General features: G+C 39.5%; 1 non-coding gene across 1 annotated transcript; it reads left to right on the top strand.

The window, feature by feature from the left end:
* Nucleotides 1-3,061: 3,061 nt before the first annotated feature.
* Nucleotides 3,062-3,135, top strand: TRNAM-CAU (transfer RNA methionine (anticodon CAU)). Its single transcript has one exon. It is a non-coding gene; the product is annotated as a tRNA-Met (tRNA).
* Nucleotides 3,136-12,614: the final 9,479 nt, after the last annotated feature.

Raw genomic sequence — 12,614 nt, 5'->3', positions numbered from 1 at the left:
TTGAACCTTCCCCAAGCCAATGGAAGATGGGTCAAAATTATATACAACTCGTCATATGTGCAGAAAAAATAAATAGCATTTTTTGTGTTATTTAAATGCCCTTAAGCCCCCAGTTCCAATGATGGCAAAAATTCCAGGGAGGAGAAAAACCTCTATTGTGACAATTCAATATAGCTATGAGTAATTAACTCAGTCTTTTGCATTTTGCCCCATTCTCAAGTATTCTCTTCCAGTTCTTAAGATGGTAAGAAGCTTCAGAGAAAAGCCTGCCCATTCTATTGGCCTTCAGAGGGGCACCTGCTCTTCCTACAGTTGGTGGCGGCTGACTTAGGTCTCTGGTTATGTACATAGATGAGAGGGAAAGGCAAGAGGGGATAGCTGCAGCAGTGTTAGGTATCTCCAACTATTAGAACCAACAGGGGCTGGTCTGGAAAGCTCTAAGGGGGAATCATAGCATTTCTGAGCTAAAGGTGAATCATAAGTGAAGGTTTTCCAGAGAAACAAACAAATGGTTTAGCAATAAAGGCAAGGGAAAAAATTCCAGGTTAGGAGCAGAACGACATTTACAGTGTCTTAAAGGTGAGAGAGGAGCATGTACAAGAGAGAGCAAATATGTCTGCCTGACTGAAGTGAAAGGCTGGGCTGAGGACAATGAGAACCTGAGGTTATAAGGTGGCCCTCATTAGAGAGTATCTTAAAGTCCATATTGTGTTAACCCAAAAAGTTAGCATCGATGCAAGACGATGAGAAGGGGAAGGATGCAGGTAAAGTCAAATATAACATAAATGGCTGTACATGTGACCAAGCACTGTGTCCTCACAACTATTCTAGTCAACACAAGGAAACAGCTCAGGGCCTTCACAAACCAAAGTTCGGAGAGAAAAAGTTTGCTGGAAGTAGACAAGCATTATCAAAGGAGGAACATGAATGGGATGGGTAAGCCTGCCTGGAGTAACCTAGGAAACTGATGAGAAACTGGAGAAAACCTAAGGAAGTCAAGTTCAGATCATGGCACCATGTTCTCTTTCATGGGATTTAGTTCAATTTTAGAGAGGACTGACAACTGGATCATTTTTCTTTACAGATAATGAGGGGGAAAACATGGATACCCACTGTCAGAAGTAAGCTTTGGGGTGACTTACCAGAGGCTGAAGGAAAAAACCACGTCCCTCCTCAGATGAGGCCAAAGAGGTGATTAAGGACTTGCTGTATCTGGAAGGAGGAAGGAGAGCAGATAACTCCTAAGGTTTCTGCTTCTGCGGAGAGAAAGTCAGGCTAACTTTGAAACTAAGGGAAGAGAAAACTTCAGCAAGAAATTAATGAAAGGTGTACCTTACACTGAGAAAAGGAACTTGCTGGGGTTTAGGTGTACATTTATTAATATTTTAACTAGTACTTTTAACCTAACTATGGCTATTATTGACAGAAGTGTTGTCTCTGTGATTATCTATATTTAGAGATATCTATAGTTCCAGAGTTTGGTAAGTTTAAGTGGTATTAGTGAAAAAATTAATTTTGTAGAAAAAACAATAAGGCTAGTGATCAAGAGCTTCATCTTTGGAGTTTAGATTTTAATCTTGGCTCTCCATTTAGTGCCTGTGTGACATATGTCACTAAAACTATTGAAGCTTCTATTTCTATCACCTAAAAAATAGGATCATTTCCACACAGTACTCCATTATCTGTAATGAAAATAAATTCTCCCATTTATTGTGTCTGCTGATTTTCTGTCACAGTTGTTTTCATACGTGCTTTGTAATTTTCAGCTTAGCTCATCTTCAGCAAGTTCTTCCCTGTGGGAGATCCATGTAATCTAAGCTGTGGAGGAAACATGGGGCATTTTTGCATTTCCCTTTTTTCTCTAAATTATTTTTTCTCAGAAAATCATTATCAGGATTAAATAAGTTAATATTTGCAAAGAACTTACAACAGTACAAGGTTGTTCTTTTTAAAAGATTTTTATTAAAATATAGCTAACATACAATATTACATTAGTTTCAGGTGTACACCATAGTTATTTGACATTTATATACCTAAAGAAGTAATCACTATAAGTCTAGCAATGATCTGACACTGTACCATGCTATCACAATACATTGACTATATTCCCTACGCTGTACATTACATCCCCATGACTTATTTGTGTTACACCTGGAAAGTTGAACCTTTTATTCCCCTTCAGCTTCTTCCCCACTTTTTTATTTTCAGTTACAGTTGACATAAATATTACTTTATATTAATTTCAAGTGTACAGCACAGCAGTTAGACATTTATATAATTTAAGAAATGATGTCCTGACTAGTCTAGTACCCACCTGGCATTATACATAGTTCTAACCATATTATTTACTATATTCCCTATACTTTATATCCCCATGACTATTTTGGAATTACCGTTTGGACCTCTTAATCCTTTCCCCTTTTTCACCCCACCAACCCTCCTGCCATCTGACAACCATCAAAATGTTCTCTGTATCTATGACTTTGTTTTTGTTTTGATTGTTTATTTTATTCTTTAGATTCCACATATAAATGAAATCACATTGCATCTGTCTTTCTCTGTCTGACATACTCCACTCAGCACAATACACCATCCATGCCACCACAGATGGAAGAACCTATTCCCTTCCACAGCTGAGCAATATTTCATTGTATATGAGGTGTGATCAAAAGGTATGGTGAATGTTTAAAATAAAAGAAATATATATTACAGTAAAAGACACATTGCCACTAATCCCCCTCAGAATACTCCCCTTCACTTCGAACACACTTATCTCATCATTCTTCCTACTTTCTGAAGCAGTTCTGGAAGTCCTCTTTTGTGAGTGTCTTTACTTCATCCTCCATCATGACAACACTCCATGTCACACATTTCTTCTGGTACTGCAATTTCTGTCAAATAAAGATATTACTGGGCGGCTGGATGGCTCAGTTGGTTAGAGCATGAGCTCTTAACAACAAGGTTGCCAACTCAATTCCCACATGGGCCAGTGAACTAGTTGTGCTCTCCACAACTAGATTGTAAACAATGGCTTGAGCTTAGAGCTGAGCTGCCGGTGGGTGACCAGTTGGCTCAGTTGGTTAGAGCACGGTGCTCATAACACCGAGGTCGCTGGTTCGAGTCCTGTATGGGCCAGTAAGCTGTGCCTTCCACAACTAGATCGAAAACAACGACTTGACTTGGAGCTGAGCTGTGCCCCCGACAGCTAGATTGAAAAAACGACTTGACATCCTGGAAAAACACACTATTCCCCAATATTCCCCGATTGAAAAAAAAAGACATTACTATGTGTTCTCATCCACCTTATTCACTGGATCTGGCACTGTGCAAGTTCTGGCTCTTCCCCTAAGTCCAAAGGACCAGGAAAGGAAAACATTTTGAATCAATTCAGGACATCAAGTCAGCCATGACAGTGCAACTAAAGACACTCATGAAAGAAGATTTCCAGAACTGCTTCAGAAAATGGCAAGAAATATGGGATAGTGTGTTCAAAGCGAACGAGAGTATTTTGAGGTAAATTAATGAAAATGTGTCTTTTACTGTAATCATTTTTTTAATTTAAATATTCACCATATTTTTTTTATCACACCTCACATATGTACCACCTCCTCTTTATCCATTCATCCATCGATGGACACCCAGGTTGCTTCCACATCTTGGCCATTGTAAACAACGCTGTAATGAATATATGGATGCACCTGTCTCCTCAAACTAGTGTTTTGGGTTTCTTTGGATAAATATGCAGAAGTGGTATTATGGGTACGTTTTTGTCTTTTGTTACAGCCTTTCTTTTAAAGTCTATTTTGTCTGGTATAAATATCGCTACCCCAGCTTTTCTTTGTTTCTATTTTCATAAAATATATTTTTCCATCCCTTTACTTTCAGTCTGTGTGTCTTTTGATCTGAAATGAGTCTCTTGGTAGGCAGCATATGTAAGGGTCTTGTTTTCTTCTCCATTCAGCCATTCTATCTTTTTATTGGAGCACTTAATCCATTTACATTTAAAATAATTATTTTTTATAATTATTTTAAATTATTTTTAATTAATTTTTTTGGGGGGGTCTTAAGAAGTTACTCAACCATTCCTTATAATACTGGTTTGGTGGTGATGAACTCCTTCAGTTTTTTTGTTTGTTTGTTTTTGGTCTGGGTAGCTTTTTATCTGTGCTTTGATTCTAAATAATAGCTTTTCTGGGTAATCTTGGTTGCATGTCCTTGATTTTCATCACTTTGAATATTTCATACCAATCTCTTCTAACCTGCAAAGTTTCTGTTGAGAAATCAGCTAAAAGTCTTATGGCAGCTCCCTTGTAGGTAACTAACTGCCTTTCTCTTGCTGCTTTTAAGATTGTCTTTAAACTTTGGCATTTTAATTATAATGTGTCTTGGTGTGGGCCTCTTTGGGTTCATCTTATTTGGGACTCTGTGCTTCTGGTCTTGTTGTCTATTTCCTTCATCAGGTTAGGGAAATTTTTCATTATTATTTCTTCAAATAGTTTTTTTTTTTTCCTATTTCTTTTATTTATTTATTTATTTATTTATTTATTTATTTATTTATTTATATTAGTTTCAGGTGCACAAGACAAAGTAATACTTAGACTTTTATCATTTATATCCCTCACACTGTGTGAACCCCCCTTCCCCCATCCATTATCCCTCTGACATCACACAGAGCCATTACATTTCCACTCTCTCTATTCCTAATGCTGTACTCCGCTTCTTGTAAGTATATACATACATATATATATATACATACATATATATAAAATTATAGTCGGCATTCATTATTGTTCAGCTTCAGCTTCAGGTGTACAGTGCAGTGATCAGTCATCTACATCATCCCTGAGGTGGTCTCCCTAATGAGACAAGTGACCATTGGATACCCTACAAAATCACAAAATCTTTACAACATTATTGCTTACATTCCCCCAAATTAATTTTTAAAACCCCGTGGCCATCTCGTGGTTACTGACTGTTTTCTAATCCCCTCACCTTCCCCCATACCCCCACCCTCTCTGTCCATCTAGCAACCCTCAGTTTTTCCTCTATGTCTCCAAAACTGTTTCTGATTAGTTCATTCACTTATTCTTTTCTTTAGATTCCACATATAAGTGAGATCATATGGTATTTGTCTTTCTCTGTCTGACTTATTTCACTTAACATAATGTTCTCTAGGTCCATCCATGTTGTTGCAAATGGTAAGATTTCTTTCTTCTTTACAGCTGTGTAATACTCCATTGTATAAATGTACCACAGTTTCTTAATCCAGTCATCTACCGATGGGCATTTCGGTTGTTTCCATGTCTTGGCTATTGTGTATAGTGCTGCAATAAACATAGGAGTGCATAAAGACTTTTGAATTGGAGTTTTGGATTTCTCCGGATAGATACCTAGGAGTGGAATTGCTGGAACATACGGTAGTTCCATTTGCAGATTTTTGAGATACCTCCATACTGTTTTCCATAGTGGCTGCATAGTGGTGGAATCTGCAATTCCACCAACAGTGCACAAGCATTCCCTTTTCTCCACATCCACGCCAGCACTTGTTGTTTGTTGATTTATTGATGATAGCCATTTTGACTGGGGTGAGGTGGTATCTCATTGTGGTTTTTATTTGCATTTCTCTGATGGTTAGTGAGGTTGAGCATTTCTTCATATATCTGTTTGCCATCTGTATGTCCTTTTTAGAAAAATGTCTCTTCATGTCTTCTGCCCATTTTTTAATTGGGTTGTTTGTTTTTTTGGAGTTGAGTTGAGTACGTTTTTTATAAATTTGTGATATTAACCCCTTATCAGATATATCAATGGGCAAATATCTTTTCCCATTCAGTAGGATCCCTTTTTGTTTTATTGATGGTTTCCTTTGCTGTGAAAAAACTTTTTAGTTTGATGTAATCCCACATGTTTATTTTTTCTCTTACTTCCCTCGCATGAGGGGATATATCAGTAAAAATCTTACTCCAGGTAATGTCTGTGAAGTTTCTTCCTATATTTTCTTCTAGGAATTTTATGGTTTCAGATCTTACATTTAAGTCTTTAAGCCATTTTGAATTTATTTTTGTATTTGGTGTAAGGAGTGGTCCAGCTTCATTTTTGTGCATGTGTCTGTCCAGGTTTCCCAGCACCATTTATTGAATAGACTGTCTTTACCCCACCGTACATTCTTGCTTCCATTTTCGTAGATTAAATGGCCATATAGGCATGGATTTATTTCTTGACTCTCTATTCTGTTCCATTGATCTATGTGTCTGTTTTTATGCCAGTACCATGCTGTTTTGATTACTGTAGCCTTGTAGTATAATTTGATGTCAGTTATCGTTATACCTCCCACTTTGTTCTTATTTCTCAAGATTGCTGAGGCTATACGGGGTCTTTTATGGTCCCATATAAAGTTTAGGATTATATGTTCTATTTCTGTGAAAAACGTTGTTGGTAGTTTGATAGGAATTGCGTTGAATATGTATATTGCCTTAGGCGTATGGACATTTTAACTATATTAATTCTTCCTATCCATGAACATGGTATGTGTTTCCATCTATTTGTATCTTCCTTCATTTCTTTTTTCAGTGCCTTATAATTTTCTGAGTACAGATCTTTTACTTCTTTGGTTAAATTTTTTCCCAGGTATTTTATAGTCTTGGGAGCAATTGTAAATGGGATTTTTTTTAATTTCTCCTTCTGATGTTTTATTATTGGTATATACAAATGCAACTGATTTCTGAATATTAATTTTGTATCCTGCTACTTTACTAAATTCATCTATCAGCTCTAATAGCTTCTTGGTGGAGTCTTTAGGGTTCTCTATATATAGTATCATGTCATCTGCATATAATGATAATTTTACTTCCTCCTTACCAATTTTGGATGCCTTTTATTTCTTTTTCTTGTCTGATTGCTGTGGCTAGAACTTCCAGCACTATGTTGAATAGAAGCGGAGATAGTGGGCAACCTTGCCTTGTCCCTAATCTTAGGGGGAATGGTTTTAGCTTTTCCCCATTGAGTATGATGTTAGCTGTGGGTTTATCATATATGGCCTTTATTATGTTGAGATATGATCCCTCTATTCCCACTTTCTTAAGGGTTTTTATCATAAATGGCTGCTGGATTTTATCAAATGCTTTTTCTGCATCTATTGATATGATCATGTGATTTTTATTTTTCACTTTGTTAATGTGGTGTATCACATTAATTGATTTGCGGATGTTGAACCACCCTTGCATACCAGGGATGAATCCCACTTGATCATGGTGTATGATCTTTTTAATGTATTGCTGAATTCTGTTTGCTAATATTTTGTTGAGGATTTTTGCATCTAAGTTCATTAGAGATATCGGCCTGTAGTTTTCATTTTTTGTGGTGTCTTTGTCTGATTTTGGGATCAGGTTGATAGTGGCTTCATAAAAAGTGTTTGGGAGTCTTCCCTCCTTCTGGATTTTTTGGAAGAGCTTGAGAAGAATAGGGGATAATTCTTTTTTGAACATTTTGTAAAATTCACCTGTAAAGCCATCTGGTCCAGGGCTTTTGTTTGTTGGGAGATTGTTGATTACTGATTCAATTTCCCTGGTGTTAATCAATCTATTCAGGTTTTCTGTTTCTTCTTGAGTTAGCCTTGGAAGGTTGTACGACTCTTGAAAATTGTCCGTTTCTTCCAGATTGTCAAATTTGTTAGCATATAGTTGCTCATAGTAATTTCTTAAAAATTTTTGTATTTCTGCAGTGTCTGTTGTCACTTCTCCTCTTTCATTTCTGATTTTATTAATTTGGGTCCTCTCTCTCTTTTTTTTAATGAGTCTGGTTAAGGTTTGTCAATTTTGTTTATCTTCTCTAAGAACCAACTCTTGGATTCATTGATCTTTTGTATTGTTTTTCTGGTTTCTATTTCATTTATTTCTGCTCTGATCTTTATTATCTCCTTCCTTGTACTCCCTTGGGGTTTATTTTGCTCTTCTTTTTCCATATCCCTTAAGTGTGAAGATAAACTGTTGATTAGTGATGTTTCTTGTTTCTTTAGGTAGGCCTGAAATGCTATGAATTTCCCTCTTAGGACTGCTTTCGTGGCATCCCATAGATTTTGGGTCATCGTGTTTTCATTTTCGTTTGTCTTGAGATATCTTTTGATTTCTTCCTTGATCTCCTGGTTGACCCATTCATTATTTAGTAACATGTTATTCAGCCTCCATGAATTGGTGTGTCTTCCAGTTTTTTTCCTGTAGTTCATTTCTAATCTCATATCACTGTGGTCAGAGAAGACAATTGGTATGATTTCAATTTTCTTAAATTTATTAAGACTTGTTTTGTGGCCTAACATATGGTCTATCTTGGAAAATGTTCCATGTACGCTTGAGAAGAACGTGTATTCTGCAGCTTTGGGGTGAAATGCTCTGAAAATATCGATTAAATCCAGGTGGTCCAATGTGTCATTTAAGGCCGTTGTTTCCATATTGACTTTCTGTCTGGAAGACCTTTCCCTTGTTATCAGAGGTGTGTTGAAGTCCCCTACTATTAGTGTTACTGTTGATCTCTGTCTTTATGTCAGTCAACATCTGTTTTATATACTTAGGTGCTCCTATATTGGGTGCATAGAGGGTTGGGTGCATACGAGGGTTATGTCCTCTTGTCGGATCGATCCCTTTATTATTATATAGTGCCCATCTTTATCTTTTAATATGTTCTTCATTTTAAAGTCTATTTTGTCAGATATAAGTATTGCAACTCCAGCTTTTTTCTCATTTCCATTTGCATGAAATGTCTTACTCCAACCCTTCACTTTTAGCCTGTGTGTGTCTTGATCTGAGGTGAGTCTCTTGTATACAGCATATACAAGGGTCTTGCTTTCTTATCCACTCAGCCACCCTATGTCTCTTGATTGGAGCATTTAATCCATTTACATTTAAAGTGATTATTAATAGGTACATAGTTATTGCCATTTTTAAATTTGTAGTTAGATTGTTTTCATCTTTCTTCTATTTACAGAAGTCCTTTTAGTGATAATAAATTCCTTTAGCTTATTCTTTTCTGGGAAGCTCTTTGTCTCTCCATCAACTTTAAATGATAGCCTTGCTGGATAAAGCAATCTAGGTTGTAGGCCTTTGTTCTCCATCACTTTGAGTATCTCCTGCCTCTCCCTCCTGGCCTTCAATGTTTCTGTAGAAAAGTCATTTGATAGTCTTATGGGAGTTCCCTTGTATGTAACCCTCTGTCTTTCTCTTGCTGCTTTTAGGATTCTCTCTTTGTCTTTAACCTTTGCTATTTTAACTATAATGTGTCTTGGTGTGGACCTGTTTGGGTTTATCCTGGTTGGAACTCTCTGCACTTCTTGGGCTTGTATGTTGGTTTCCTTCATCAGGTTGGGGAAGTTTTCAGACATTATTACTTCAAATATGTTCTCAATCCCTTGCTTCCTCTCTTCACCTTCTGGTATTCCTATGAAGAACATGTTGTTGCGCTTGATGTTATCCCAGAGGTCTCTTAAGCCATTGTTTTTTATTTTTGTTTCTTTCTGTTGTTCCGTTTGGGTGATCTCTGCTACCTTGTCCTCTAAGTCGCTGATTCGATCCTCTGCTTCATCTAACCTGCTGGTAATTCCTTCAAGTGAGTTTTTAATTTCGGTAATTGTGTTCTTTAGTTCTAACTGGTTGTTCGTTATGATTTCTACATCCTTTTTTACGTTGTCTCTAAACTCCTTAAACATTCTTATCATCAGTGTTTTGAACTCTGTCTCTGATAGGTTGGGTACCTCTGTTTCATTTGGTTCCATTTCTGGAGGTTTCTTCTGTTCTTTTATTTGGGACATGTTTGTTTGTTTCCCCACTCTGGCTGACTCTGTGTTTGCTGCAATGTATTAGGTAGATCCCATAGAGTTCTTAGTTCTTGCTGGGTTATCTTATGTAGTATGTGTCCTTTGTATTTGACTTGCACTACTTCGTTCTTCTCCTCTGTGTGTGCTCCAAAGGTGACTCTTGTGTTGTGTATATTGTCCTGTTCAAGAAGATCTTTAATTGCTTTTCACTTGTGAGTAGGTGAGGTTAACTCCTAGGCTGACTAGTTGTGAGACTTGGCTCTGCCCACCGCAGGGTGTTCTGCGGCGTGAGGTTTGACTACTTAAATGTGGTTTAGCCTCTATGGTCTCTTGTGCCTGTAGAGAATTCCTTCTGGGTGTGTGACTTGTAGGTCAAACCCGGTAGTACTCTGGTTTGTTCTGGAGTTGGCCTCTGGGTATGTTGAATCTTGTGCCTCTTAAGCTGGGCCCTGGTAGGGCAATTTCAGAACAAAGCAAGTCACCAAGCACAACAACAACAACAACGATGAAAAAATCAAATACATTCACATGTAAAAACAATCGAGAACCCCCACTCAACACAGGCAAACATATCAAAGATATAAAGACAAAACAAAACAAAAAGCAACGCCAGTCTTGGCTTAAGCCCCCCCGCTCAAGTAATCTCCAGGTTGTCCTCTGCTGTACCAAAGAGTCCTCTGCGTATTGTGCAGGCAGAGCCGGTCACCTGGTGCCCAGAGTGACGTTGGGACTGCAGATTTAGATGCCTGGGGCTGAGGGGTCTGGATGGTAGTTTCTACAAAGTCAGTGCAGTTTCTGCCCTTGCCTGCACATATGCGCACTGAGAGTAGCACCACCAGTGTGTGTATGTGTGGCGGGCGGGAGATTTCTGAGCTGCTGAAAGCCCAGAGCTGCATCAGCCACTTACTGCTGATCCCTGGGAGTACCTCTGCTGTAGTAGTTGCCCTGCCTAAGCAGGCCAGAAAGGGTGGGGGCTGGGTTGGAGGGGTCTTCTCTCTCCCAGCCAGCCGTGTCACACTCTTCCCACAGGCCAGAAAAGGTGGTGGCTGGGGATGGAGGAGTCTCTTCTCTCCTAGCCCAGCAAAAATCACACTCTTCCCAGCCTCTTCCCTGGGTCAGAGCTGCATGCCAGTCTTCCCAGAGCCTGAGCACTAAGGCTCCACTCCTCAGTTCAGGGGCCAGTTTAAGTCTCTGGAAGGGAGGGGGTAGGATTGGAAGAGCGGGTGGAGGGGCTCAGGTATGGAGTTTGTGTCCTTTGTCCGGCCTAGGGCCCAACTGGAGGTCTCAGCTGAGGTTATTGCCTCAAATGCTGGGTATGCTGCCCCCTCGGCAGAAGAGATCAGCTGTGGGACACAGGGAAAGAGCCCACCTCCTGGCTTTTGTGGTCTCTGTTCTGTCCTGGGATCCCCTGCATCTCTGCAGCCACGGATGCGTACCACGTCTCCACTCTGCTCCCTTCCCTCTTCCCCTGCTTGCCCAATTTGCCCACCTTCAAGTAATCCTTGCACGAGTCTCTTAGCTGTTCTGTGTGATGAGCAAAGAGTCCTTTGATGGGTTATAGATGTCCCATTTGTGATAAGATCCAGAGGAGAACTCAAAAAGTGCACCCTGCTGCCGCCATTCCTATGACGTCACCCCTCAAATAGGTTTTCAATTCCTTGCTCTCTCTCTTCTCTTTCTGGTACCCATATGATGTGAATGTTGGTGCACTTGATGTTTTCCCACAGACCTCTTAAACTATACTCATTTTTTTTTTATTCTTTTTTCATTTTGCTGTTCTGATTGGGTGTTTTCTGTTACCTCATCTTCTAAATTGCTGATTCAGTCCTCTGCTTCATCTAATCTACTTCTGATTTATTCTAATGTATTCTTCATTTCAATTATTATACTCTTTATTTCTGACTGGTCCTTTTTTATGTTTTCTAACTCCATATTTTAGTTCCTATCTCTTTGTTGAAGTTCTCCCTGAGATCACTGAGCCACCTTATAATCAGTGTGTTGAACTCTGAGTCTGGTAGATTGCTTGTCTCTGTTTTGTTTACTTGTTTTTCTAGACCTTAGTTCTGTTCTTTAATTTGCGACATGTTTCTTTATCTCTCCATTTTGGCTGCCTCCCTGTGTTTGTTTATATATTTAGGTAGCACTGCTATGTCTCTCCATCTTAGTAGAGTGGCCATATGTAGTAGGTGTGCTGTGAGGCCCAGTGGCGCAGTCTCCCTGGTCACCTGAGCCAGGTTCTTTAGGTGTGAGTTATGTGTACTCTCCTGTTATAGTTGAGTCCTGGTTGCTGTTTGCACATCAGTGGGAGGGATTGACCCTCAGTCTGACTGGCTGTGACGACTGGCTGTGATTACAGTGGAGAAGTTGCTGTGCAGGGGCTGACCCCACAGAGCAGGATTGACTTTAGTGGGGCTCTGGTGGCTTCCCACTCTGCCCTTTGGTTATGTTGTTCTTGGAGGTGGGCAGGTGATCTCCAGCTTTGTCTGAAGCTGACCACCAGGCATGCCAGCCCAGGGCCTCCTGGAAGGGGCCCCACTGCAGTCCAAGTTCAATGGCAGGATTTGCCGTCCCTGGCACCACCTGGCAGGAGCCACAAAGCAATCCACAGATGGCTACCACCTGTGCTGGGCTTAGAGGTGCCTCTTGAAGCCAAGCCATGAACTGAGGCCAGCTGCTGATGGTGCTGGGCTTGGGGCTGCTCAGCCAGAAGTATGGGACACACTGAAACCAGGTGATGCTTATTTGGTTTTTGTGAGCCTTTGAGAGATTTTAGGAAAGTGTGCAGCATGAACCAAGACAGGCTGTGTATGGAAAA

Source organism: Rhinolophus ferrumequinum, chromosome 11 (assembly GCF_004115265.2).
Source record: "Rhinolophus ferrumequinum isolate MPI-CBG mRhiFer1 chromosome 11, mRhiFer1_v1.p, whole genome shotgun sequence".
In the NCBI taxonomy this organism is placed as follows: domain Eukaryota; kingdom Metazoa; phylum Chordata; class Mammalia; order Chiroptera; family Rhinolophidae; genus Rhinolophus; species Rhinolophus ferrumequinum.
The sequence above is the reverse complement of the archived record's forward strand: the minus strand, read 5'-3'. Positions and strand labels throughout refer to the sequence as shown.